We start from the raw sequence: 21,954 nt of genomic DNA on the forward strand, positions 1-21,954 counted from the left end.
TTTTGAACTTCTGCTTTGCATGCCACAAAGACTATTTTGAGTCAACTCATATTGACTTTGTTTATAATGATCAAAACCTTTTATCAAGATAATCGACAATACAATTAATTCAACATATTATTTACTTTCTGTCTTTCTTTCAAACTTGCTTCCACCTCTCTTGTATTCAACTTTGCCTCCTTTATTTCCCAATTCTTCCTTTAATTGAAAGTAAAGCTTTGCCTGCATCAGCCTCCAGTTCCCCTTATACAAAACTGTTAGTAGTCAGATGACCTAGCTTGCCGACCCTCGCCATATAGGTCTGTGTTTCTGAGTATAAGTCCATTCATAGTTTACAAACATCATCTAACTAACTTGGCTCCTAAAAAGGAAATTCACCCATCAGACCAATTTAGCTACTGAATAATACTGGACAATTTAACACATAACTGCACATGCAGATAGAGTGACCAGGTTCTGCATTTATCTTTAACAATTATAAAAAATACAACAGAAAGCCAAAATTGCCAGCTGGATGAAATAGCTCAGTTGGGAGAGCAGTAGACTGAAGATCTAAAGGTCCCTGGTTCAATCCCGGGTTTAGGCACATTTTGAACTTATGCTTTGCATGCCACAAATGCTATTTGGAGTCAACTCATATTGACGTTGTTTATAATGATCAAAACCTTTTATCAAGCTGATCGAAAAGACAACCATTTCAACATATTTTTTACATTCTGTCTTTCTGTCAAACTTGCTTCCACCTCTCTTGTATTCAAATTTACCTGCTTTATTTGCCAATTCTTCCTTTAATTGAAAGTAAAGCTTTGCCTGCATCAGCCTCGAGTTCCCCTTATACAAAACTGTTAGTAGTCAGATGACCTAGTTTGCCTACCCTCGCCACATAGGTCTGTGTGTCTGAGTATAAGTCCATTCATAGTTTACAAACATCTTCTAACTAACTTGGCTCCTAAAAAGGAAATTCACCCATCAGACCAATTTAGCTGCTGAATAACATTGGACAATTTAACACATAACTGCACATGCAGATAGAATGACCAGGGTCTGCATTTATCTTTAACAATTATCAAAAATACAACAGAAAGCCAAAATGGCCAGCTGGATGAAATAGCTGAGTTGGGAGAGTGTTAGATTGAAAATCTAAAAGTCCCTTGTTCAATGCTGGGTTTCGGAAAAGTCTGAGAGGTTTCTTGCTTCTCACAAAATATTTCTTGGTATCAGCTCAAGTTTTTCTTTCTTTATTTATCAAAATATTTGATCAACTGATCGACAACATGATCAATTCAACATAGAATTGTCTTTCTGTCCTCCTTCTAAATTTGCTTCCACCTCTCTTGCATTCAGCTTCGACTACAAATGTTTCCTATTTCATGCTTTTTTGTAAAGTAAACTCTTGTCTGCATCAGCTTCCACTTCTCCTTGAACACAGATTTCAGTATTCAGATGACATAGCTTACCTACTCAGGCCAAATACCTCTGTGTAATATGGTGCTAGTCCATTCAGAGTAAAAAACAAAAGCTACCTAACCTGGATCCGAAAAATGCTATTTACCTATTGCACCCGTTAACTGGTGAATGATACAGGACATCTTAAAACATAGCTCTAGCATGAGGTTGAGCATCTATTTTCTTGGGAAGTTTAAAAGAAAGGATGAAGACCCAAACTACCAGCAGGCCGAAATAGCTCAGTTGGGAGAGCGTTAGACTGAAGATCTAAAGGTCCCTGGTTCAATCCCGGGTTTCGGCACAATTTCAACTTCTGCTTTTCATGTCACAAAAGCTGTTTGGAGTTAAATCAACGCTCTTCTTTATCAAAACCTTTTATCAATCTGATCAACAACACAATCAATTCAACATATTATTTACTTTCTGTCTTCCTTTCAAACTTGCTTCCACCTCTCTTGTATTCAACTATGCCTCATTTATTTGCAACTTCTTGCTTTATTTTAAAGTAAAGCTTTGCCTGCATCAGCCTCCAATTCCCCTTATACAAAACTGTCAGTAGTCAGATGACATAGCTTGTACACCCTGGCCATATAGGTCTGTGTTTCAGAGTATAAGTCAATTCAGAGTTTAGAAAAAAAAATTCTACCTACCTTGTCCCCTAAAAAGGATATTCACTCATCAGACCAAGTTACCTGCTGAATGATACTGGACACTTTAACACATAACTATAAACAAAAATAGAATGACCAGGTTCTGTATGTATCGTCTACAATTATTAATAATACATCAGGAGGCCACAGGGACTTGTTGGCTGAAATATCTCAGTTGGGAGATCGTTAGACTGAAGAGCTTAAGGTACCTGATTCAATCCTGACTTTCAGCACAGTGCGAGGGGATCCTACATTCTTGCAAAATATTTCTTGAAATCAGCTCTAGTTTTTTTTTCTTTATTTCTCAAAATATTTTATCAACTGATCAACAACATGATAACTTCAACAAAAAGTTGTCTTTCTGTCCTCCTTCTAAACTTGCTTCCACCTCTCTTGCCATCAACTTTGATGACGAATTTATCCCATTTTATACTTTTTTCAAAGTAAACTCTTGTCTGCATCAGCTTTCACTTCTCCTTGAACAAAGTTGTCAGTATTGAGATGATATAGCTTACCTACTCAGGCGACATACGTCTGTGTAATACAGTGCTGGTCCACTCAGAGTTTTAAAAGAAAAACGACCTAACATTTATCCCAAAAACGCTACTCACCCATTTCACCAGTTAGCTGCTGAACAATGCAGGACACATTAAAACACAGCTCTAACCTCAGATTGAAAATCCAGGTTCTGCATCTCTGTTCTGGGATTGTTAAAAAAGAGGCTGAATACTATAGCTGCTGGCAGGCCGAAATATCTCAGTTGGGAGAGTGTTAGACTGAAGATCTAAAGGTCCCTGGTTCAATCCCGGGTTTAGGCACATTTTGAACTTCTGCTTTGCATGCCACAAATGCTATTTGGAGTCAACTCATATTGACGTTGTTTATAATGATCAAAACCTTTTATCAAGCTGATCGATAAGACAACCATTTCAACATATTTTTTACATTCTGTCTTTCTGTCAAACTTGCTTCCACCTCTCTTGTATTCAACTTTACCTGCTTTATTTGCCAATTCTTCCTTTAATTGAAAGTAAAGCTTTGCCTACATCAGCCTCGAGTTCCCCTTATACAAAACTGTTAGTAGTCAGATGACCTAGTTTGCCTACCCTCGCCATATAGGTCTGTGTGTCTGAGTATAAGTCCATTCATAGTTTACAAACATCTTCTAACTAACTTGGCTCCTAAAAAGGAAATTCACCCATCAGACCAATTTAGCTGCTGAATAATATTGGACAATTTAACACATAACTGCACATGCAGATAGAATGACCAGGGTCTGCATTTATCTTTAACAATTATCAAAAATACAACAGAAAGCCAAAATGGCCAGCTGGATGAAATAGCTGAGTTGGGAGAGTGTTAGATTGAAAATCTAAAAGTCCCTTGTTCAATGCTGGGTTTCGGAAAAGTCTGAGAGGTTTCTTGCTTCTCACAAAATATTTCTTGGTATCAGCTCAAGTTTTTCTTTCTTTATTTATCAAAATATTTGATCAACTGATCGACAACAGGATCAATTCAACATAAAATTGTCTTTCTGTCCTCCTTCTAAATTTGCTTCCACCTCTCTTGCATTCAGCTTCGACTACAAATGTTTCCTATTTCATGCTTTTTTGTAAAGTACACTCTTGTCTGCATCAGCTTCCACTTCTCCTTGAACACAGATTTCAGTATTCAGATGACATAGCTTACCTACTCAGGCCAAATACCTCTGTGTAATATGGTGCTAGTCCATTCAGAGTAAAAAAAAAAGCTACCTAACCTGGATCCGAAAAATGCTATTTACCTATTGCACCCGTTAAGTGATGAATGATACAGGACATCTTAAAACATAGCTCTAGCATGAGGTTGAGCATCTATTTTCTTGGGAAGTTTAAAAGAAAGGATGAAGACCCAAACTACCAGCAGGCCGAAATAGCTCAGTTGGGAGAGCGTTAGACTGAAGATCTAAAGGTCCCTGGTTCAATCCCGGGTTTCGGCACAATTTCAACTTCTGCTTTTCATGTCACAAAAGCTGTTTGGAGTTAAATCAACGCTCTTCTTTATCAAAACCTTTTATCAATCTGATCAACAACACAATCAATTCAACATATTATTTACTTTCCGTCTTCCTTTCAAACTTGCTTCCACCTCTCTTGTATTCAACTATGCCTCATTTATTTGCAACTTCTTGCTTTATTTTAAAGTAAAGCTTTGCCTGCATCAGCCTCCAATTCCCCTTATACAAAACTGTCAGTAGTCAGATGACATAGCTTGTACACCCTGGCCATATAGGTCTGTGTTTCAGAGTATAAGTCAATTCAGAGTTTAGAAAAAAAAATTCTACCTACCTTGTCCCCTAAAAAGGATATTCACTCATCAGACCAAGTTACCTGCTGAATGATACTGGACACTTTAACACATAACTATAAACGAAAATAGAATGACCAGGTTCTGTATGTATCGTCTACAATTATTAATAATACATCAGGAGGCCACAGGGACTTGTTGGCTGAAATATCTCAGTTGGGAGATCGTTAGACTGAAGAGCTTAAGGTACCTGATTCAATCCTGACTTTCAGCACAGTGCGAGGGGATCCTACATTCTTGCAAAATATTTCTTGAAATCAGCTCTAGTTTTTTTTTCTTTATTTCTCAAAATATTTTATCAACTGATCAACAACATGATAACTTCAACAAAAAGTTGTCTTTCTGTCCTCCTTCTAAACTTGCTTCCACCTCTCTTGCCATCAACTTTGATGACGAATTTATCCCATTTTATACTTTTTTCAAAGTAAACTCTTGTCTGCATCAGCTTTCACTTCTCCTTGAACAAAGTTGTCAGTATTGAGATGACATAGCTTACCTACTCAGGCCACATACGTCTGTGTAATACAGTGCTGGTCCACTCAGAGTTTTAAAAGAAAAACGACCTAACATTTATCCCAAAAACGCTACTCACCCATTTCACCAGTTAGCTGCTGAACAATGCAGGACACATTAAAACACAGCTCTAACCTCAGATTGAAAATCCAGGTTCTGCATCTCTGTTCTGGGATTGTTCAAAAAAAGAGGCTGAATACTATAGCTGCTGGCAGGCCGAAATAGCTCAGTTGGGAGAGTGTTAGACTGAAGATCTAAAGGTCCCTGGTTCGATCCCGGGTTTCGGCACATTTTGAACTTCTGCTTTGCATGCCACAAAGACTATTTTGAGTCAACTCATATTGACTTTGTTTATAATGATCAAAACCTTTTATCAAGATAATCGACAATACAATTAATTCAACATATTATTTACTTTCTGTCTTTCTTTCAAACTTGCTTCCACCTCTCTTGTATTCAACTTTGCCTCCTTTATTTCCCAATTCTTCCTTTAATTGAAAGTAAAGCTTTGCCTGCATCAGCCTCCAGTTCCCCTTATACAAAACTGTTAGTAGTCAGATGACCTAGCTTGCCGACCCTCGCCATATAGGTCTGTGTTTCTGAGTATAAGTCCATTCATAGTTTACAAACATCATCTAACTAACTTGGCTCCTAAAAAGGAAATTCACCCATCAGACCAATTTAGCTACTGAATAATACTGGACAATTTAACACATAACTGCACATGCAGATAGAGTGACCAGGTTCTGCATTTATCTTTAACAATTATAAAAAATACAACAGAAAGCCAAAATTGCCAGCTGGATGAAATAGCTCAGTTGGGAGAGCAGTAGACTGAAGATCTAAAGGTCCCTGGTTCAATCCCGGGTTTAGGCACATTTTGAACTTATGCTTTGCATGCCACAAATGCTATTTGGAGTCAACTCATATTGACGTTGTTTATAATGATCAAAACCTTTTATCAAGCTGATCGAAAAGACAACCATTTCAACATATTTTTTACATTCTGTCTTTCTGTCAAACTTGCTTCCACCTCTCTTGTATTCAAATTTACCTGCTTTATTTGCCAATTCTTCCTTTAATTGAAAGTAAAGCTTTGCCTGCATCAGCCTCGAGTTCCCCTTATACAAAACTGTTAGTAGTCAGATGACCTAGTTTGCCTACCCTCGCCACATAGGTCTGTGTGTCTGAGTATAAGTCCATTCATAGTTTACAAACATCTTCTAACTAACTTGGCTCCTAAAAAGGAAATTCACCCATCAGACCAATTTAGCTGCTGAATAACATTGGACAATTTAACACATAACTGCACATGCAGATAGAATGACCAGGGTCTGCATTTATCTTTAACAATTATCAAAAATACAACAGAAAGCCAAAATGGCCAGCTGGATGAAATAGCTGAGTTGGGAGAGTGTTAGATTGAAAATCTAAAAGTCCCTTGTTCAATGCTGGGTTTCGGAAAAGTCTGAGAGGTTTCTTGCTTCTCACAAAATATTTCTTGGTATCAGCTCAAGTTTTTCTTTCTTTATTTATCAAAATATTTGATCAACTGATCGACAACATGATCAATTCAACATAGAATTGTCTTTCTGTCCTCCTTCTAAATTTGCTTCCACCTCTCTTGCATTCAGCTTCGACTACAAATGTTTCCTATTTCATGCTTTTTTGTAAAGTAAACTCTTGTCTGCATCAGCTTCCACTTCTCCTTGAACACAGATTTCAGTATTCAGATGACATAGCTTACCTACTCAGGCCAAATACCTCTGTGTAATATGGTGCTAGTCCATTCAGAGTAAAAAACAAAAGCTACCTAACCTGGATCCGAAAAATGCTATTTACCTATTGCACCCGTTAACTGGTGAATGATACAGGACATCTTAAAACATAGCTCTAGCATGAGGTTGAGCATCTATTTTCTTGGGAAGTTTAAAAGAAAGGATGAAGACCCAAACTACCAGCAGGCCGAAATAGCTCAGTTGGGAGAGCGTTAGACTGAAGATCTAAAGGTCCCTGGTTCAATCCCGGGTTTCGGCACAATTTCAACTTCTGCTTTTCATGTCACAAAAGCTGTTTGGAGTTAAATCAACGCTCTTCTTTATCAAAACCTTTTATCAATCTGATCAACAACACAATCAATTCAACATATTATTTACTTTCTGTCTTCCTTTCAAACTTGCTTCCACCTCTCTTGTATTCAACTATGCCTCATTTATTTGCAACTTCTTGCTTTATTTTAAAGTAAAGCTTTGCCTGCATCAGCCTCCAATTCCCCTTATACAAAACTGTCAGTAGTCAGATGACATAGCTTGTACACCCTGGCCATATAGGTCTGTGTTTCAGAGTATAAGTCAATTCAGAGTTTAGAAAAAAAAATTCTACCTACCTTGTCCCCTAAAAAGGATATTCACTCATCAGACCAAGTTACCTGCTGAATGATACTGGACACTTTAACACATAACTATAAACAAAAATAGAATGACCAGGTTCTGTATGTATCGTCTACAATTATTAATAATACATCAGGAGGCCACAGGGACTTGTTGGCTGAAATATCTCAGTTGGGAGATCGTTAGACTGAAGAGCTTAAGGTACCTGATTCAATCCTGACTTTCAGCACAGTGCGAGGGGATCCTACATTCTTGCAAAATATTTCTTGAAATCAGCTCTAGTTTTTTTTTCTTTATTTCTCAAAATATTTTATCAACTGATCAACAACATGATAACTTCAACAAAAAGTTGTCTTTCTGTCCTCCTTCTAAACTTGCTTCCACCTCTCTTGCCATCAACTTTGATGACGAATTTATCCCATTTTATACTTTTTTCAAAGTAAACTCTTGTCTGCATCAGCTTTCACTTCTCCTTGAACAAAGTTGTCAGTATTGAGATGATATAGCTTACCTACTCAGGCGACATACGTCTGTGTAATACAGTGCTGGTCCACTCAGAGTTTTAAAAGAAAAACGACCTAACATTTATCCCAAAAACGCTACTCACCCATTTCACCAGTTAGCTGCTGAACAATGCAGGACACATTAAAACACAGCTCTAACCTCAGATTGAAAATCCAGGTTCTGCATCTCTGTTCTGGGATTGTTCAAAAAAAGAGGCTGAATACTATAGCTGCTGGCAGGCCGAAATATCTCAGTTGGGAGAGTGTTAGACTGAAGATCTAAAGGTCCCTGGTTCAATCCCGGGTTTAGGCACATTTTGAACTTCTGCTTTGCATGCCACAAATGCTATTTGGAGTCAACTCATATTGACGTTGTTTATAATGATCAAAACCTTTTATCAAGCTGATCGATAAGACAACCATTTCAACATATTTTTTACATTCTGTCTTTCTGTCAAACTTGCTTCCACCTCTCTTGTATTCAACTTTACCTGCTTTATTTGCCAATTCTTCCTTTAATTGAAAGTAAAGCTTTGCCTACATCAGCCTCGAGTTCCCCTTATACAAAACTGTTAGTAGTCAGATGACCTAGTTTGCCTACCCTCGCCATATAGGTCTGTGTGTCTGAGTATAAGTCCATTCATAGTTTACAAACATCTTCTAACTAACTTGGCTCCTAAAAAGGAAATTCACCCATCAGACCAATTTAGCTGCTGAATAATATTGGACAATTTAACACATAACTGCACATGCAGATAGAATGACCAGGGTCTGCATTTATCTTTAACAATTATCAAAAATACAACAGAAAGCCAAAATGGCCAGCTGGATGAAATAGCTGAGTTGGGAGAGTGTTAGATTGAAAATCTAAAAGTCCCTTGTTCAATGCTGGGTTTCGGAAAAGTCTGAGAGGTTTCTTGCTTCTCACAAAATATTTCTTGGTATCAGCTCAACTTTTTCTTTCTTTATTTATCAAAATATTTGATCAACTGATCGACAACAGGATCAATTCAACATAGAATTGTCTTTCTGTCCTCCTTCTAAATTTGCTTCCACCTCTCTTGCATTCAGCTTCGACTACAAATGTTTCCTATTTCATGCTTTTTTGTAAAGTAAACTCTTGTCTGCATCAGCTTCCACTTCTCCTTGAACACAGATTTCAGTATTCAGATGACATAGCTTACCTACTCAGGCCAAATACCTCTGTGTAATATGGTGCTAGTCCATTCAGAGTAAAAAAAAAAGCTACCTAACCTGGATCCGAAAAATGCTATTTACCTATTGCACCTGTTAACTGATGAATGATACAGGACATCTTAAAACATAGCTCTAGCATGAGGATGAGCATCTATTTTCTTGGGAAGTTTAAAAGAAAGGATGAAGACCCAAACTACCAGCAGGCCGAAATAGCTCAGTTGGGAGAGCGTTAGACTGAAGATCTAAAGGTCCCTGGTTCAATCCCGGGTTTCGGCACAATTTCAACTTCTGCTTTTCATGTCACAAAAGCTGTTTGGAGTTAAATCAACGCTCTTCTTTATCAAAACCTTTTATCAATCTGATCAACAACACAATCAATTCAACATATTATTTACTTTCTGTCTTCCTTTCAAACTTGCTTCCACCTCTCTTGTATTCAACTATGCCTCATTTATTTGAAACTTCTTGCTTTATTTTAAAGTAAAGCTTTGTCTGCATCAGCCTCCAATTCCCCTTATACAAAACTGTCAGTAGTCAGATGACATAGCTTGTACACCCTGGCCATATAGGTCTGTGTTTCAGAGTATAAGTCAATTCAGAGTTTAGAAAAAAAATTCTACCTACATTGTCCCCTAAAAAGGATATTCACTCATCAGACCAAGTTACCTGCTGAATGATACTGGACACTTTAACACATAACTATAAACGAAAATAGAATGACCAGGTTCTGTATGTATCGTCTACAATTATTAATAATACATCAGGAGGCCACAGGGACTTGTTGGCTGAAATATCTCAGTTGGGAGATCGTTAGACTGAAGAGCTTAAGGTACCTGATTCAATCCTGACTTTCAGCACAGTGCGAGGGGATCCTACATTCTTGCAAAATATTTCTTGAAATCAGCTCTAGGTTTTTTTTTCTTTATTTCTCAAAATATTTTATCAACTGATCAACAACATGATAACTTCAACAAAAAGTTGTCTTTCTGTCCTCCTTCTAAACTTGCTTCCACCTCTCTTGCCATCAACTTTGATGACGAATTTATCCCATTTTATACTTTTTTCAAAGTAAACTCTTGTCTGCATCAGCTTTCACTTCTCCTTGAACAAAGTTGTCAGTATTGAGATGACATAGCTTACCTACTCAGGCGACATACGTCTGTGTAATACAGTGCTGGTCCACTCAGAGTTTTAAAAGAAAAACGACCTAACATTTATCCCAAAAACGCTACTCACCCATTTCACCAGTTAGCTGCTGAACAATGCAGGACACATTAAAACACAGCTCTAACCTCAGATTGAAAATCCAGGTTCTGCATCTCTGTTCTGGGATTGTTCAAAAAAAGAGGCTGAATACTATAGCTGCTGGCAGGCCGAAATAGCTCAGTTGGGAGAGTGTTAGACTGAAGATCTAAAGGTCCCTGGTTCGATCCCGGGTTTCGGCACATTTTGAACTTCTGCTTTGCATGCCACAAAGACTATTTTGAGTCAACTCATATTGACTTTGTTTATAATGATCAAAACCTTTTATCAAGATAATCGACAATACAATTAATTCAACATATTATTTACTTTCTGTCTTTCTTTCAAACTTGCTTCCACCTCTCTTGTATTCAACTTTGCCTCCTTTATTTCCCAATTCTTCCTTTAATTGAAAGTAAAGCTTTGCCTGCATCAGCCTCCAGTTCCCCTTATACAAAACTGTTAGTAGTCAGATGACCTAGCTTGCCGACCCTCGCCATATAGGTCTGTGTTTCTGAGTATAAGTCCATTCATAGTTTACAAACATCATCTAACTAACTTGGCTCCTAAAAAGGAAATTCACCCATCAGACCAATTTAGCTACTGAATAATACTGGACAATTTAACACATAACTGCACATGCAGATAGAGTGACCAGGTTCTGCATTTATCTTTAACAATTATAAAAAATACAACAGAAAGCCAAAATTGCCAGCTGGATGAAATAGCTCAGTTGGGAGAGCAGTAGACTGAAGATCTAAAGGTCCCTGGTTCAATCCCGGGTTTAGGCACATTTTGAACTTATGCTTTGCATGCCACAAATGCTATTTGGAGTCAACTCATATTGACGTTGTTTATAATGATCAAAACCTTTTATCAAGCTGATCGAAAAGACAACCATTTCAACATATTTTTTACATTCTGTCTTTCTGTCAAACTTGCTTCCACCTCTCTTGTATTCAAATTTACCTGCTTTATTTGCCAATTCTTCCTTTAATTGAAAGTAAAGCTTTGCCTGCATCAGCCTCGAGTTCCCCTTATACAAAACTGTTAGTAGTCAGATGACCTAGTTTGCCTACCCTCGCCACATAGGTCTGTGTGTCTGAGTATAAGTCCATTCATAGTTTACAAACATCTTCTAACTAACTTGGCTCCTAAAAAGGAAATTCACCCATCAGACCAATTTAGCTGCTGAATAACATTGGACAATTTAACACATAACTGCACATGCAGATAGAATGACCAGGGTCTGCATTTATCTTTAACAATTATCAAAAATACAACAGAAAGCCAAAATGGCCAGCTGGATGAAATAGCTGAGTTGGGAGAGTGTTAGATTGAAAATCTAAAAGTCCCTTGTTCAATGCTGGGTTTCGGAAAAGTCTGAGAGGTTTCTTGCTTCTCACAAAATATTTCTTGGTATCAGCTCAAGTTTTTCTTTCTTTATTTATCAAAATATTTGATCAACTGATCGACAACATGATCAATTCAACATAGAATTGTCTTTCTGTCCTCCTTCTAAATTTGCTTCCACCTCTCTTGCATTCAGCTTCGACTACAAATGTTTCCTATTTCATGCTTTTTTGTAAAGTAAACTCTTGTCTGCATCAGCTTCCACTTCTCCTTGAACACAGATTTCAGTATTCAGATGACATAGCTTACCTACTCAGGCCAAATACCTCTGTGTAATATGGTGCTAGTCCATTCAGAGTAAAAAACAAAAGCTACCTAACCTGGATCCGAAAAATGCTATTTACCTATTGCACCCGTTAACTGGTGAATGATACAGGACATCTTAAAACATAGCTCTAGCATGAGGTTGAGCATCTATTTTCTTGGGAAGTTTAAAAGAAAGGATGAAGACCCAAACTACCAGCAGGCCGAAATAGCTCAGTTGGGAGAGCGTTAGACTGAAGATCTAAAGGTCCCTGGTTCAATCCCGGGTTTCGGCACAATTTCAACTTCTGCTTTTCATGTCACAAAAGCTGTTTGGAGTTAAATCAACGCTCTTCTTTATCAAAACCTTTTATCAATCTGATCAACAACACAATCAATTCAACATATTATTTACTTTCTGTCTTCCTTTCAAACTTGCTTCCACCTCTCTTGTATTCAACTATGCCTCATTTATTTGCAACTTCTTGCTTTATTTTAAAGTAAAGCTTTGCCTGCATCAGCCTCCAATTCCCCTTATACAAAACTATCAGTAGTCAGATGACATAGCTTGTACACCCTGGCCATATAGGTCTGTGTTTCAGAGTATAAGTCAATTCAGAGTTTAGAAAAAAAAATTCTACCTACCTTGTCCCCTAAAAAGGATATTCACTCATCAGACCAAGTTACCTGCTGAATGATACTGGACACTTTAACACATAACTATAAACAAAAATAGAATGACCAGGTTCTGTATGTATCGTCTACAATTATTAATAATACATCAGGAGGCCACAGGGACTTGTTGGCTGAAATATCTCAGTTGGGAGATCGTTAGACTGAAGAGCTTAAGGTACCTGATTCAATCCTGACTTTCAGCACAGTGCGAGGGGATCCTACATTCTTGCAAAATATTTCTTGAAATCAGCTCTAGTTTTTTTTTCTTTATTTCTCAAAATATTTTATCAACTGATCAACAACATGATAACTTCAACAAAAAGTTGTCTTTCTGTCCTCCTTCTAAACTTGCTTCCACCTCTCTTGCCATCAACTTTGATGACGAATTTATCCCATTTTATACTTTTTTCAAAGTAAACTCTTGTCTGCATCAGCTTTCACTTCTCCTTGAACAAAGTTGTCAGTATTGAGATGATATAGCTTACCTACTCAGGCGACATACGTCTGTGTAATACAGTGCTGGTCCACTCAGAGTTTTAAAAGAAAAACGACCTAACATTTATCCCAAAAACGCTACTCACCCATTTCACCAGTTAGCTGCTGAACAATGCAGGACACATTAAAACACAGCTCTAACCTCAGATTGAAAATCCAGGTTCTGCATCTCTGTTCTGGGATTGTTCAAAAAAAGAGGCTGAATACTATAGCTGCTGGCAGGCCGAAATATCTCAGTTGGGAGAGTGTTAGACTGAAGATCTAAAGGTCCCTGGTTCAATCCCGGGTTTAGGCACATTTTGAACTTCTGCTTTGCATGCCACAAATGCTATTTGGAGTCAACTCATATTGACGTTGTTTATAATGATCAAAACCTTTTATCAAGCTGATCGATAAGACAACCATTTCAACATATTTTTTACATTCTGTCTTTCTGTCAAACTTGCTTCCACCTCTCTTGTATTCAACTTTACCTGCTTTATTTGCCAATTCTTCCTTTAATTGAAAGTAAAGCTTTGCCTACATCAGCCTCGAGTTCCCCTTATACAAAACTGTTAGTAGTCAGATGACCTAGTTTGCCTACCCTCGCCATATAGGTCTGTGTGTCTGAGTATAAGTCCATTCATAGTTTACAAACATCTTCTAACTAACTTGGCTCCTAAAAAGGAAATTCACCCATCAGACCAATTTAGCTGCTGAATAATATTGGACAATTTAACACATAACTGCACATGCAGATAGAATGACCAGGGTCTGCATTTATCTTTAACAATTATCAAAAATACAACAGAAAGCCAAAATGGCCAGCTGGATGAAATAGCTGAGTTGGGAGAGTGTTAGATTGAAAATCTAAAAGTCCCTTGTTCAATGCTGGGTTTCGGAAAAGTCTGAGAGGTTTCTTGCTTCTCACAAAATATTTCTTGGTATCAGCTCAAGTTTTTCTTTCTTTATTTATCAAAATATTTGATCAACTGATCGACAACAGGATCAATTCAACATAGAATTGTCTTTCTGTCCTCCTTCTAAATTTGCTTCCACCTCTCTTGCATTCAGCTTCGACTACAAATGTTTCCTATTTCATGCTTTTTTGTAAAGTAAACTCTTGTCTGCATCAGCTTCCACTTCTCCTTGAACACAGATTTCAGTATTCAGATGACATAGCTTACCTACTCAGGCCAAATACCTCTGTGTAATATGGTGCTAGTCCATTCAGAGTAAAAAAAAAAGCTACCTAACCTGGATCCAAAAAATGCTATTTACCTATTGCACCTGTTAACTGATGAATGATACAGGACATCTTAAAACATAGCTCTAGCATGAGGATGAGCATCTATTTTCTTGGGAAGTTTAAAAGAAAGGATGAAGACCCAAACTACCAGCAGGCCGAAATAGCTCAGTTGGGAGAGCGTTAGACTGAAGATCTAAAGGTCCCTGGTTCAATCCCGGGTTTCGGCACAATTTCAACTTCTGCTTTTCATGTCACAAAAGCTGTTTGGAGTTAAATCAACGCTCTTCTTTATCAAAACCTTTTATCAATCTGATCAACAACACAATCAATTCAACATATTATTTACTTTCTGTCTTCCTTTCAAACTTGCTTCCACCTCTCTTGTATTCAACTATGCCTCATTTATTTGAAACTTCTTGCTTTATTTTAAAGTAAAGCTTTGTCTGCATCAGCCTCCAATTCCCCTTATACAAAACTGTCAGTAGTCAGATGACATAGCTTGTACACCCTGGCCATATAGGTCTGTGTTTCAGAGTATAAGTCAATTCAGAGTTTAGAAAAAAAATTCTACCTACATTGTCCCCTAAAAAGGATATTCACTCATCAGACCAAGTTACCTGCTGAATGATACTGGACACTTTAACACATAACTATAAACGAAAATAGAATGACCAGGTTCTGTATGTATCGTCTACAATTATTAATAATACATCAGGAGGCCACAGGGACTTGTTGGCTGAAATATCTCAGTTGGGAGATCGTTAGACTGAAGAGCTTAAGGTACCTGATTCAATCCTGACTTTCAGCACAGTGCGAGGGGATCCTACATTCTTGCAAAATATTTCTTGAAATCAGCTCTAGTTTTTTTTTCTTTATTTCTCAAAATATTTTATCAACTGATCAACAACATGATAACTTCAACAAAAAGTTGTCTTTCTGTCCTCCTTCTAAACTTGCTTCCACCTCTCTTGCCATCAACTTTGATGACGAATTTATCCCATTTTATACTTTTTTCAAAGTAAACTCTTGTCTGCATCAGCTTTCACTTCTCCTTGAACAAAGTTGTCAGTATTGAGATGATATAGCTTACCTACTCAGGCGACATACGTCTGTGTAATACAGTGCTGGTCCACTCAGAGTTTTAAAAGAAAAACGACCTAACATTTATCCCAAAAACGCTACTCACCCATTTCACCAGTTAGCTGCTGAACAATGCAGGACACATTAAAACACAGCTCTAACCTCAGATTGAAAATCCAGGTTCTGCATCTCTGTTCTGGGATTGTTCAAAAAAAGAGGCTGAATACTATAGCTGCTGGCAGGCCGAAATAGCTCAGTTGGGAGAGCGTTAGACTGAAGATCTAAAGGTCCCTGGTTCGATCCCGGGTTTCGGCACATTTTGAACTTCTGCTTTGCATGCCACAAAGACTATTTTGAATCAACTCATATTGACTTTGTTTATAATGATCAAAACCTTTTATCAAGATAATCGACAATACAATTAATTCAACATATTATTTACTTTCTGTCTTTCTTTCAAACTTGCTTCCACCTCTCTTGTATTCAACTTTGCCTCCTTTATTTCCCAATTCTTCCTTTAATTGAAAGTAAAGCTTTGCCTGCATCAGCCTCCAGTTCCCCTTATACAAAACTGTTAGTAGTCAGATGACCTAGCTTGCCGACCCTCGCCATATAGGTCTGTGTTTCTGAGTATAAGTCCATTCATAGTTTACAAACATCATCTAACTAACTTGGCTCCTCAAAAGGAAATTCACCCATCAGACCAATTTAGCTACTGAATAATACTGGACAATTTAACACATAACTGCACATGCAGATAGAGTGACCAGGTTCTGCATTTTTCTTTAACAATTATAAAAAATACAACAGAAAGCCAAAATTGCCAGCTGGATGAAATAGCTCAGTTGGGAGAGCAGTAGACTGAAGATCTAAAGGTCCCTGGTTCAATCCCGGGTTTAGGCACATTTTGAACTTCTGCTTTGCATGCCACAAATGCTATTTGGAGTCAACTCATATTGACGTTGTTTATAATGATCAAAACCTTTTATCAAGCTGATCGATAAGACAACCATTTCAACATATTTTTTACATTCTGTCTTTCTGTCAAACTTGCTTCCACCTCTCTTGTATTCAACTTTACCTGCTTTATTTGCCAATTCTTCCTTTAATTGAAAGTAAAGCTTTGCCTGCATCAGCCTCGAGTTCCCCTTATACAAAACTGTTAGTAGTCAGATGACCTAGTTTGCCTACCCTCGCCATATAGGTCTGTGTGTCTGAGTATAAGTCCATTCATAGTTTACAAACATCTTCTAACTAACTTGGCTCCTAAAAAGGAAATTCACCCATCAGACCAATTTAGCTGCTGAATAATATTGGACAATTTAACACATAACTGCACATGCAGATAGAATGACCAGGGTCTGCATTTATCTTTAACAATTATCAAAAATACAACAGAAAGCCAAAATGGCCAGCTGGATGAAATAGCTCAGTTGGGAGAGTGTTAGATTGAAAATCTAAAAGTCCCTTGTTCAATGCTGGGTTTCGGAAAAGTCTGAGAGGTTTCTTGCTTCTCACAAAATATTTCTTGGTATCAGCTCAAGTTTTTCTTTCTTTATTTATCAAAATATTTGATCAACTGATCGACAACATGATCAATTCAACATAGAATTGTCTTTCTGTCCTCCTTCTAAATTTGCTTCCACCTCTCTTGCATTCAGCTTCGACTACAAATGTTTCCTATTTCATGCTTTTTTGTAAAGTACACTCTTGTCTGCATCAGCTTCCACTTCTCCTTGAACACAGATTTCAGTATTCAGATGACATAGCTTACCTACTCAGGCCAAATACCTCTGTGTAATATGGTGCTAGTCCATTCAGAGTAAAAAACAAAAGCTACCTAACCTGGATCCGAAAAATGCTATTTACCTATTGCACCCGTTAAGTGATGAATGATACAGGACATCTTAAAACATAGCTCTAGCATGAGGTTGAGCATCTATTTTCTTGGGAAGTTTAAAAGAAAGGATGAAGACCCAAACTACCAGCAGGCCGAAATAGCTCAGTTGGGAGAGCGTTAGACTGAAGATCTAAAGGTCCCTGGTTCAATCCTGGGTTTCGGCACAATTTCAACTTCTGCTTTTCATGTCACAAAAGCTGTTTGGAGTTAAATCAACGCTCTTCTTTATCAAAACCTTTTATCAATCTGATCAACAACACAATCAATTCAACATATTATTTACTTTCCGTCTTCCTTTCAAACTTGCTTCCACCTCTCTTGTATTCAACTATGCCTCATTTATTTGCAACTTCTTGCTTTATTTTAAAGTAAAGCTTTGCCTGCATCAGCCTCCAATTCCCCTTATACAAAACTGTCAGTAGTCAGATGACATAGCTTGTACACCCTGGCCATATAGGTCTGTGTTTCAGAGTATAAGTCAATTCAGAGTTTAGAAAAAAAAATTCTACCTACCTTGTCCCCTAAAAAGGATATTCACTCATCAGACCAAGTTACCTGCTGAATGATACTGGACACTTTAACACATAACTATAAACGAAAATAGAATGACCAGGTTCTGTATGTATCGTCTACAATTATTAATAATACATCAGGAGGCCACAGGGACTTGTTGGCTGAAATATCTCAGTTGGGAGATCGTTAGACTGAAGAGCTTAAGGTACCTGATTCAATCCTGACTTTCAGCACAGTGCGAGGGGATCCTACATTCTTGCAAAATATTTCTTGAAATCAGCTCTAGTTTTTTTTTCTTTATTTCTCAAAATATTTTATCAACTGATCAACAACATGATAACTTCAACAAAAAGTTGTCTTTCTGTCCTCCTTCTAAACTTGCTTCCACCTCTCTTGCCATCAACTTTGATGACGAATTTATCCCATTTTATACTTTTTTCAAAGTAAACTCTTGTCTGCATCAGCTTTCACTTCTCCTTGAACAAAGTTGTCAGTATTGAGATGACATAGCTTACCTACTCAGGCCACATACGTCTGTGTAATACAGTGCTGGTCCACTCAGAGTTTTAAAAGAAAAACGACCTAACATTTATCCCAAAAACGCTACTCACCCATTTCACCAGTTAGCTGCTGAACAATGCAGGACACATTAAAACACAGCTCTAACCTCAGATTGAAAATCCAGGTTCTGCATCTCTGTTCTGGGATTGTTCAAAAAAAGAGGCTGAATACTATAGCTGCTGGCAGGCCGAAATAGCTCAGTTGGGAGAGTGTTAGACTGAAGATCTAAAGGTCCCTGGTTCGATCCCGGGTTTCGGCACATTTTGAACTTCTGCTTTGCATGCCACAAAGACTATTTTGAGTCAACTCATATTGACTTTGTTTATAATGATCAAAACCTTTTATCAAGATAATCGACAATACAATTAATTCAACATATTATTTACTTTCTGTCTTTCTTTCAAACTTGCTTCCACCTCTCTTGTATTCAACTTTGCCTCCTTTATTTCCCAATTCTTCCTTTAATTGAAAGTAAAGCTTTGCCTGCATCAGCCTCCAGTTCCCCTTATACAAAACTGTTAGTAGTCAGATGACCTAGCTTGCCGACCCTCGCCATATAGGTCTGTGTTTCTGAGTATAAGTCCATTCATAGTTTACAAACATCATCTAACTAACTTGGCTCCTAAAAAGGAAATTCACCCATCAGACCAATTTAGCTACTGAATAATACTGGACAATTTAACACATAACTGCACATGCAGATAGAGTGACCAGGTTCTGCATTTATCTTTAACAATTATAAAAAATACAACAGAAAGCCAAAATTGCCAGCTGGATGAAATAGCTCAGTTGGGAGAGCAGTAGACTGAAGATCTAAAGGTCCCTGGTTCAATCCCGGGTTTAGGCACATTTTGAACTTATGCTTTGCATGCCACAAATGCTATTTGGAGTCAACTCATATTGACGTTGTTTATAATGATCAAAACCTTTTATCAAGCTGATCGAAAAGACAACCATTTCAACATATTTTTTACATTCTGTCTTTCTGTCAAACTTGCTTCCACCTCTCTTGTATTCAAATTTACCTGCTTTATTTGCCAATTCTTCCTTTAATTGAAAGTAAAGCTTTGCCTGCATCAGCCTCGAGTTCCCCTTATACAAAACTGTTAGTAGTCAGATGACCTAGTTTGCCTACCCTCGCCACATAGGTCTGTGTGTCTGAGTATAAGTCCATTCATAGTTTACAAACATCTTCTAACTAACTTGGCTCCTAAAAAGGAAATTCACCCATCAGACCAATTTAGCTGCTGAATAACATTGGACAATTTAACACATAACTGCACATGCAGATAGAATGACCAGGGTCTGCATTTATCTTTAACAATTATCAAAAATACAACAGAAAGCCAAAATGGCCAGCTGGATGAAATAGCTGAGTTGGGAGAGTGTTAGATTGAAAATCTAAAAGTCCCTTGTTCAATGCTGGGTTTCGGAAAAGTCTGAGAGGTTTCTTGCTTCTCACAAAATATTTCTTGGTATCAGCTCAAGTTTTTCTTTCTTTATTTATCAAAATATTTGATCAACTGATCGACAACATGATCAATTCAACATAGAATTGTCTTTCTGTCCTCCTTCTAAATTTGCTTCCACCTCTCTTGCATTCAGCTTCGACTACAAATGTTTCCTATTTCATGCTTTTTTGTAAAGTAAACTCTTGTCTGCATCAGCTTCCACTTCTCCTTGAACACAGATTTCAGTATTCAGATGACATAGCTTACCTACTCAGGCCAAATACCTCTGTGTAATATGGTGCTAGTCCATTCAGAGTAAAAAACAAAAGCTACCTAACCTGGATCCGAAAAATGCTATTTACCTATTGCACCCGTTAACTGATGAATGATACAGGACATCTTAAAACATAGCTCTAGCATGAGGTTGAGCATCTATTTTCTTGGGAAGTTTAAAAGAAAGGATGAAGACCCAAACTTCCAGCAGGCCGAAATAGCTCAGTTGGGAGAGCGTTAGACTGAAGATCTAAAGGTCCCTGGTTCAATCCCGGGTTTCGGCACAATTTCAACTTCTGCTTTTCATGTCACAAAAGCTGTTTGGAGTTAAATCAACGCTCTTCTTTATCAAAACCTTTTATCAATCTGATCAACAACACAATCAATTCAACATATTATTTACTTTCTGTCTTCCTTTCAAACTTGCTTCCACCTCTCTTGTATTCAACTATGCCTCATTTATTTGCAACTTCTTGCTTTATTTTAAAGTAAAGCTTTGCCTGCATCAGCCTCCAATTCCCCTTATACAAAACTGTCAGTAGTCAGATGACATAGCTTGTACACCCTGGCCATATAGGTCTGTGTTTCAGAGTATAAGTCAATTCAGAGTTTAGAAAAAAAAATTCTACCTACCTTGTCCCCTAAAAAGGATATTCACTCATCAGACCAAGTTACCTGCTGAATGATACTGGACACTTTAACACATAACTATAAACAAAAATAGAATGACCAGGTTCTGTATGTATCGTCTACAATTATTAATAATACATCAGGAGGCCACAGGGACTTGTTGGCTGAAATATCTCAGTTGGGAGATCGTTAGACTGAAGAGCTTAAGGTACCTGATTCAATCCTGACTTTCAGCACAGTGCGAGGGGATCCTACATTCTTGCAAAATATTTCTTGAAATCAGCTCTAGTTTTTTTTTCTTTATTTCTCAAAATATTTTATCAACTGATCAACAACATGATAACTTCAACAAAAAGTTGTCTTTCTGTCCTCCTTCTAAACTTGCTTCCACCTCTCTTGCCATCAACTTTGATGACGAATTTATCCCATTTTATACTTTTTTCAAAGTAAACTCTTGTCTGCATCAGCTTTCACTTCTCCTTGAACAAAGTTGTCAGTATTGAGATGATATAGCTTACCTACTCAGGCGACATACGTCTGTGTAATACAGTGCTGGTCCACTCAGAGTTTTAAAAGAAAAACGACCTAACATTTATCCCAAAAACGCTACTCACCCATTTCACCAGTTAGCTGCTGAACAATGCAGGACACATTAAAACACAGCTCTAACCTCAGATTGAAAATCCAGGTTCTGCATCTCTGTTCTGGGATTGTTAAAAAAGAGGCTGAATACTATAGCTGCTGGCAGGCCGAAATATCTCAGTTGGGAGAGTGTTAGACTGAAGATCTAAAGGTCCCTGGTTCAATCCCGGGTTTAGGCACATTTTGAACTTCTGCTTTGCATGCCACAAATGCTATTTGGAGTCAACTCATATTGACGTTGTTTATAATGATCAAAACCTTTTATCAAGCTGATCGATAAGACAACCATTTCAACATATTTTTTACATTCTGTCTTTCTGTCAAACTTGCTTCCACCTCTCTTGTATTCAACTTTACCTGCTTTATTTGCCAATTCTTCCTTTAATTGAAAGTAAAGCTTTGCCTACATCAGCCTCGAGTTCCCCTTATACAAAACTGTTAGTAGTCAGATGACCTAGTTTGCCTACCCTCGCCATATAGGTCTGTGTGTCTGAGTATAAGTCCATTCATAGTTTACAAACATCTTCTAACTAACTTGGCTCCTAAAAAGGAAATTCACCCAT

The 21,954-nt window shown here is 37.6% G+C and overlaps 11 non-coding genes across 11 annotated transcripts; all 11 read left to right on the plus strand.

Moving 5' to 3' along the window:
* Nucleotides 1-1,674: 1,674 nt before the first annotated feature.
* TRNAF-GAA (transfer RNA phenylalanine (anticodon GAA)) lies at nucleotides 1,675-1,747 on the plus strand. Its single transcript has one exon. It is a non-coding gene; the product is annotated as a tRNA-Phe (tRNA).
* Nucleotides 1,748-4,001: 2,254 nt separating this feature from the next.
* On the plus strand, nucleotides 4,002-4,074 carry TRNAF-GAA (transfer RNA phenylalanine (anticodon GAA)). The gene has a single exon. It is a non-coding gene; the product is annotated as a tRNA-Phe (tRNA).
* Nucleotides 4,075-5,170: 1,096 nt separating this feature from the next.
* Nucleotides 5,171-5,243, plus strand: TRNAF-GAA (transfer RNA phenylalanine (anticodon GAA)). Its single transcript has one exon. It is a non-coding gene; the product is annotated as a tRNA-Phe (tRNA).
* Nucleotides 5,244-6,919: 1,676 nt separating this feature from the next.
* Nucleotides 6,920-6,992, plus strand: TRNAF-GAA (transfer RNA phenylalanine (anticodon GAA)). Its single transcript has one exon. It is a non-coding gene; the product is annotated as a tRNA-Phe (tRNA).
* A 2,256-nt stretch (nucleotides 6,993-9,248) lies between these two features.
* Nucleotides 9,249-9,321, plus strand: TRNAF-GAA (transfer RNA phenylalanine (anticodon GAA)). Its single transcript has one exon. It is a non-coding gene; the product is annotated as a tRNA-Phe (tRNA).
* A 1,096-nt stretch (nucleotides 9,322-10,417) lies between these two features.
* TRNAF-GAA (transfer RNA phenylalanine (anticodon GAA)) lies at nucleotides 10,418-10,490 on the plus strand. Its single transcript has one exon. It is a non-coding gene; the product is annotated as a tRNA-Phe (tRNA).
* Nucleotides 10,491-12,166: 1,676 nt separating this feature from the next.
* Nucleotides 12,167-12,239, plus strand: TRNAF-GAA (transfer RNA phenylalanine (anticodon GAA)). The gene has a single exon. It is a non-coding gene; the product is annotated as a tRNA-Phe (tRNA).
* Nucleotides 12,240-14,495: 2,256 nt separating this feature from the next.
* Nucleotides 14,496-14,568, plus strand: TRNAF-GAA (transfer RNA phenylalanine (anticodon GAA)). Its single transcript has one exon. It is a non-coding gene; the product is annotated as a tRNA-Phe (tRNA).
* A 1,095-nt stretch (nucleotides 14,569-15,663) lies between these two features.
* Nucleotides 15,664-15,736, plus strand: TRNAF-GAA (transfer RNA phenylalanine (anticodon GAA)). The gene has a single exon. It is a non-coding gene; the product is annotated as a tRNA-Phe (tRNA).
* A 2,845-nt stretch (nucleotides 15,737-18,581) lies between these two features.
* Nucleotides 18,582-18,654, plus strand: TRNAF-GAA (transfer RNA phenylalanine (anticodon GAA)). The gene has a single exon. It is a non-coding gene; the product is annotated as a tRNA-Phe (tRNA).
* Nucleotides 18,655-20,330: 1,676 nt separating this feature from the next.
* TRNAF-GAA (transfer RNA phenylalanine (anticodon GAA)) lies at nucleotides 20,331-20,403 on the plus strand. The gene has a single exon. It is a non-coding gene; the product is annotated as a tRNA-Phe (tRNA).
* The last annotated feature ends 1,551 nt before the right edge of the window (nucleotides 20,404-21,954 follow it).

The sequence above is a fragment of the Triturus cristatus genome, chromosome 8 (genome assembly GCF_964204655.1).
Source record: "Triturus cristatus chromosome 8, aTriCri1.1, whole genome shotgun sequence".
Classification (NCBI taxonomy): domain Eukaryota; kingdom Metazoa; phylum Chordata; class Amphibia; order Caudata; family Salamandridae; genus Triturus; species Triturus cristatus.